Here is a 6,798-nt window from a genome sequence, read left to right on the forward strand (position 1 = left end):
GTCATGAAAAATGATTTCGTGTCACGATTAAGACTTTTCGTGACGTTTAAAAAAGGTCACCGTAAATGAGTAACTGTGACGGCATTTGATTTTGTGACGGTTATACAACGTCACAGAAAGACCTTGAGTAGCGAGAGAAAGTCAAATGACATCCTCTCGTGACGTTTTCTAAACGTCGCCAAAAAAAGAGTTCATGACGTTTAAAAGTCGTCACAAAACCTTTTTGTGACGATTTAAAAACGTCACGAATTATTTTATTTTGTGACGATAAAAAAAATTACAAAAAATGTATTTGATTTTGGTTGCAGACGTCGTGTAATACTTAAATATCATATAATTAAATTGTCGATCGAAATCTAAAATAGATTAATTTAGATAACAAAGTCGAAATATAGTAGGAACAAAGTATTCTCGAACTTACTAGTACATTATATTAAACATGTTCAAATTCCTACAGACACAAATTACAGAATTAAACAAGTCTCACAAACCAACCACAACAAGGAAGCTCATCCATCAATTAATTGCATCCCTAATTGTCGACTTCTTTGGGTTCGTGAAAGACCTAATGAAAAAAACAATACCCAAGTTAGATAAATGAATAATCAAAGATAGATAAGGGAAGAAAGTCACTTCTAAAAGAACCGAATCTATCTATTAAAAAGTGCAAAGGATCGTGAAGATAACTATATATTCCACATTGTACAAGAAAAAATTCAATTAACATTCTTAAATAAACACACTAGGAGCCTATCACAATAGTAATTTTTCAAATATAGATCCCAACAGAACAAAATTGATTGACAAAAACCAACCTACGTACATTTCTTCTACATCCTTTAGTAATATATCATAAAATATCAGGATTAAACAAGTATCACAATGATTGAAAACGTACATTAATCTTAAACATTTCAATTAATGGACTTTTACATCTCTGTTTTACATTATCAATTCCAGCTTTTATAAGTTATTTTCTTGTATTATTTGAACCTAATAATTCTACGCCACGTGTAGGGTTTCTTTTGGGTTGTCACTATTTATTTGTAACTTTCTTCCCTTTTGAACAGTTTTGAGAGATATGAGAATTTATCCATCATTCTCTGCTGTCATTTTTATTTTACTACAACACTACAAATAATCAACATTCATAGTCTTCCTTATCAAATTACTCAATAATCTGATAAAACAACCAACATAACGACCAAACAAAGACCCCAACAGAACAAGCGCGATTAGAACCTGACAACCATTAAGTTCCCTTCCGCCTAGCACACACAATAGACTATCATGCACAAAAACCATTTAAAATACAAGCTAACAAGATAGTAGATAAAATTTATACTATCCAAACTGCTCTTAAAATTTGCACATCTTTGTTCACATATTCCATTACAACTAATGTATTATAAGCTCATGAAGAGTATAAGTCATACGAAAGTAAAGTATTAATCTTCAAATTAGAGCTAATAGCTAAGTTTCCATATTACTAACTAAATGATAGAAACTAAGAAACACAACTTAAAAAGCAAAGGATCTAGAAGATAATATAAGTATTTGATTATACTAATACTACTACAAAAAGTAACTTGACTTAAATTACATCAAATAAACAAAATGAACGAATCCATAAGTAGGCCTATTTCTCGTATATCCTTTTGCACATAGTACTCGCACTTTCTAGACCCCTCTTGATGAGGATACTATATGTAGAAGATTCGAAAAATAACATAAGTATGAGTTACATAAAAGATTTCAATATAAATTTGATTATGTTTAACATTAGAAGTTCCATATTTTGAATAGCATGATAGATTGTGAAGCTTGTAAAGTCCCTATCATAAATAAAGAAAGAGTGACTACTACATCACTATAGTAACTGCCCGCATATATTCCACAATATCTATGTCCTATAATTTAAGATAACATCTGGCAACAGACACATTAAAATCAAAGCAATAAGTAGAATCTTACGCTTTTGATGGTAATAGTCCAACAACTTAGTAGGTTAAAAATTCAAGGCAATCATGTGGTGTTTCTTCAATTTTTGAAGCAAGCTTTATAAGAGTAAAAATAATAAGAAATAAACGGAGAAGATAAATTCAAAATGATATTAACATAATTTAATACAATATTGGTAGAAAATATATCCAACATTATAAAATAAAAATAGACTACATAACAAGCTCACTACATACTTATAGTATAAAAGGAAAAAGAAAACTATTTTTTCCCAGTTGTCTTTAACTTTGAAATCAAACATGTCATTAGAGTGACTCAGCTCTATCCAAAGTTGACCTTGATAATTTAATCCACATGATCATGTTAACAAAATAGAATAAAATATCAAAATTATACAAAATAATCAAAATTTTGGGTTATAAATTTCCTAATAGATAATATTAAATAGACAAAAAATACACTTGTAAAAAATAAACCAACTGTAAACAACCAAGAACATAAAATCAATACACGATAAATGAACCTGATAAGTTGAGATAAGAGTGATTACATGAACCTGTCATTAAGAAATTGAGTGAGTACATGAGCTTGAGCGCCAAAGGAAAACAAAGAAGAAATTATTGAGGTGAAAATACAAGAGTTTGAGATGTACATGTACATCACCTTCAATTGAGAGTGATGCACAAGTTGGGAGAAGAAGAATGCGCCTACACCTACACAAGTTGGGAGAATAAGAAGAATGCTTAAACCTCATTCCTAAGGCATTATGTAACACCCTAAATTATCAACATTTCCAAACAGGGACCGTTACTAAAACTGCCTAAAAATTCCACTTAAGCAAGAGAATTAACTTCAACAACCAAGACTAAACAATAAAACGACCACTAAACATATTTTTCAAACACAACCAAGTAAGCAATAACATAATTGTTAATCTTTAAGAAGCACAATCAACTAAAATACATAAACAATCACGATTTCCATAAACTCCTTTAGTCAGAACATATCATCGTCAAATTTCAGATAACCAACAAGATGTAATCCAACATGTTGAAACTCATCATTAATATATCAAGTGCAACATCTATAAAGTAATATAAACCACGAACAATCATGCAACCAACACTCATAGGCACACAAGCATACAAACAATTTATACATCAAAGAACAAACATTCCCACAAGTAAGAACTACTTACTACCAAGGGTCCTAACATGCTACTAAGCTCGCCGAAGGATTCACTTCAAGAAATAAGTTTTTTCCCGACGCTCCAAAACGTCGGGAAAAAGTATTCCCGACGAAATTTTTGCGTCGGCAAAAAAGTCGGGAGAAGCGCGTCTGGAGTGACACAGAACGTCGGGAAATATTAGTTTTCCCGACCTTTTCTGAAAAGTCGAGAAAAGTTGACTTTTCCCGACTATGTACAAAAAGTCGGCAAAGTGATATTTTTCCCAACTTTCTTTTAAAAAACGTCAAGATTCTTTTTTTTTTCCCTTTTTTCCTCCAATGCTAGTTTGAATCGCGTCTCTATATAACGACCTAATTTATGATATTTCAATTCACATTATCAAAATATCAAATAATATGATTTTATATTAAATAAAATAATATTCTTATAAATTCAGTGAGTTTAAACGGTACATTACAGAAGTCGAGAATGTAATAATAAAATATTACATCAAAACAAAAGTTGCATCTATTAGCAAAGACTACATTTTCAACTCTATCTAATCTTCTAACACGTGAAGCCTTGCAGAACAATAATAATTCCCAAAAGTCCCTACGAAAACAAAACAAAACTATTATGAATGTATAGTAATTCGAACTAGGTAAAGAATGAAAAGTAAAATTTTATACAATCACAAGTTCTTAATACAATACAAAGAATCTTAAAGAGATATCAAACACAAACAATTTCTCACATTTCATAATAGGAACAAACAATGAGAAGAAACCAAAATATTTCTCGACAACTCCAATATTAGATTCAAGAAATTTATACTGATATACAAACTTTACAAAAACTAAACCTATTGATCATTAACAACTAACAATAAAAAATTTAACATCAAAATCCTTTCAAGCTAATAAATTTTAATACTCTGCAAACATCACGTTGAGAAGCACCGTGGCGCCCATGGCAAGTCCAGCAAGTTCATTCATCTGTAAGATAAAGAAAGGCAAATCAATTATTGACATCGGATATGCAAGATAAACCGAGAAAGTTTGAAGCTTTGAAGTTGAGGAACTAATGGCTGGCAACACCAGACACCACAAACATTAGATAAAATGTGGTTATGAATTCAACCACAAAGGTCTGAAGATATGAGTCACATGGGAAAGTCCTTGAGAAGTGGTCTTGATTTCCATTAAACATTAGCCTCAGAGTCCTACTTGCTAATGTTGATTCAAGAACTTGAGCTATCCCGTGAAGTCATTCAATTACTAATCATTTGATACACTAAATAATTCATCAGATGAATTCATCTTTAGGTGATAAATCAACACATAAAGTAAGTTTTGACATAGTCTATATTTATCAATATATGTATATACATGTCTTCCCTCTATTGGTCTCTATCCATAAAAAGACTTAAGAGTTGGGAACATGCATAATTTTCAAACATACTTCCTAGTTTCTGCTACAAACTTACGAAAAACACAAACCAGACAAAGAACCTTGTAGAACCTAACATAATGCTAAAGATATAAAAAATTTGAGCTTTAAAATGGTTCTTTTATGGTGGATAATATAATATATACACCAACATTGAGATTTGAGGACTCAATATACCTATATTGAGATTTGAAGACTCAATAGCAGTTCACCAATTTAAAAAAAAAAAAAACAATAGTTCACCTTCCTCCTTTCTTATACTACCACTGGAAAGGAAGAGAATTTTTCTGATGATGGCGTAATAAGTAAATGGTGTAGATTTTCTTGTTCAGCCACGCAAGATAAGGATATGAGTAGGCCAGGACTTCTCCCTATAAGCTTTTACCTCTATCTTGATATTGATTTCCTCCAAAATTTAAAACAAAGGCACAAACAAAATATGGATCCGATTCGAGCATCAAAACTTCACAGAGTTTTTTAGGCTTCGTTTACAACATGCATAAGGAGATTATATAGATCCACGGCTACTCGATCACTTGAAGTTGCCACTGAATTGTTTAGTTGAAAAAATCACAGTAGCCTGAAGAAGAAGATATAACAACTATACAAAATCAAGTCGAATCTCCAAGCGAACACTGCGCATTCACTTCCCAATCCCGAAAACTACATGCGGATTACGAGTCTTCAAATTTTAAAATAGAGAATCAGAGATTCCACATGCATTTAATTTCAAGAAGCTATGACAAAAAATTTCACGAAAGTCATATCAAGACAACATTTATTTTCAAAGAGGTGAACTAGAATAGAATCATACTACTTTCTCGAGAAACAAAAGAAATAGCAGAGTAACAAAAGTTCAGACGAGTCACCATTTTGAGTGCCGTTTTTTTTCCGGTGACGATCCGGCGATCGAAATCGAGAGGGAAGATGCTCTGATGAAGAAGAAGAAGAAACCGTGGTTCGAAAACGAAAAAAAATGTAGAGAGGATTTTCTCGCGGTAGAATAAGCAATTTTCTAGTAGCAAATTAAATAGAACATGATCGGCAACTACGGATAGCAGACGGTGAGCAACGGACGGCTGCGGTAGTGTTAAGCGGCGGGCAGATGAACAACAAGGAACGGTAGCTACCAGTGGCGGTGCTTAAGCGATGTACGATAGTTGGGAGGGGAAAATCGATTTGAGGGGGTAGGCACGAATGAGGCTGAATCGAATTTAGGGCTATTTTGTTAAACACCTCGCGACGTTTTTCCAAAAGTCGGAAATTTTAGAGATCTCCCAACGTCCATTCGTAAAAGTCGGGATAAGTCTGCATCTCTGACATTTTCAAAAACCGTCGGCATAACTAACTCTAGATTTTTTTTATTCTTTCCATTAAAAAAAAAAGAAGGAATACTAGTGATCTCCCTACCGTTTTACACAAAACTTCGCGAAAAAATGAAAGTTCGCTACGATTTTAACAAAACATGGGAAAAGTATTCCAATTTCGAAATCTATATGTAAACTTCCCCCGACATTATGTAAAAATAGTCGGTAAAAGTTAACCCATTAAGCAGACCGCTGTTCGTGATATTTGAGAAATAAAATCAATTTGCAAAGAAGGAAAAACACAGGGAAAAATTATCTTTGAAGAACGTTTCTTCAACTTTTTCCTAACAAACACCACCACTGAATCTTCCTTACTATTCTCTTGGGTTTCGAGATCACGTTTGTGGGAGCGTTTCCTTGGAACGAGAGGGAGAGTTTGAGAGAGATCGATTGAGAGAGAATAATGGGAGTTCTATGCTCATCCTGTTCTGTAACCATTGCAGAACTTCTCTAGAAAACCAGTGACGTGGGGAGTTACACTCCCCTGCAATAATGCAGGGGAGTTAAATATTAATATTAATATTAATATTAATAATTAATAATTAATATATATATATAATAATTAATCTATAATTAATTAATCATATTAATTAATAAAAGTTAATTAATTATTAATCTAATTAATAATATATATATATATATCAAATAAATAATTAACCCTTAATTATTTATCACATGAATAGAATCATATTCTAAAACATTTCTCTCGTATAACTTATAGTTTTAATGTACATCTTATGCACATTATTTATAACCTATAGTTTTAATATGAATCTTATTCATATTAATTTTATTTGAATCTCATTCAAATAATTTCTCTCATAATATATAGTTTTAATTTATAATTAACTA

At 31.7% G+C, this 6,798-nt stretch overlaps 1 long non-coding RNA gene across 1 annotated transcript; it reads right to left on the reverse strand.

Moving 5' to 3' along the window:
* Window positions 1–342: 342 nt before the first annotated feature.
* On the reverse strand, window positions 343–5,917 carry LOC111023506 (uncharacterized). The gene is made up of 5 exons (XR_002603130.2): window positions 5,449–5,917; window positions 4,064–4,125; window positions 2,626–2,675; window positions 2,486–2,518; window positions 343–565 (listed from the first exon to the last, which is right to left on the reverse strand). It is a non-coding gene; the product is annotated as an uncharacterized LOC111023506 (long non-coding RNA).
* Window positions 5,918–6,798: the final 881 nt, after the last annotated feature.

The sequence above is a fragment of the Momordica charantia genome, assembly GCF_013281855.1.
Source record: "Momordica charantia cultivar OHB3-1 chromosome 7 unlocalized genomic scaffold, Mcharantia_2.0 BLBB01000007.1, whole genome shotgun sequence".
Classification (NCBI taxonomy): Eukaryota; Viridiplantae; Streptophyta; class Magnoliopsida; order Cucurbitales; family Cucurbitaceae; genus Momordica; species Momordica charantia.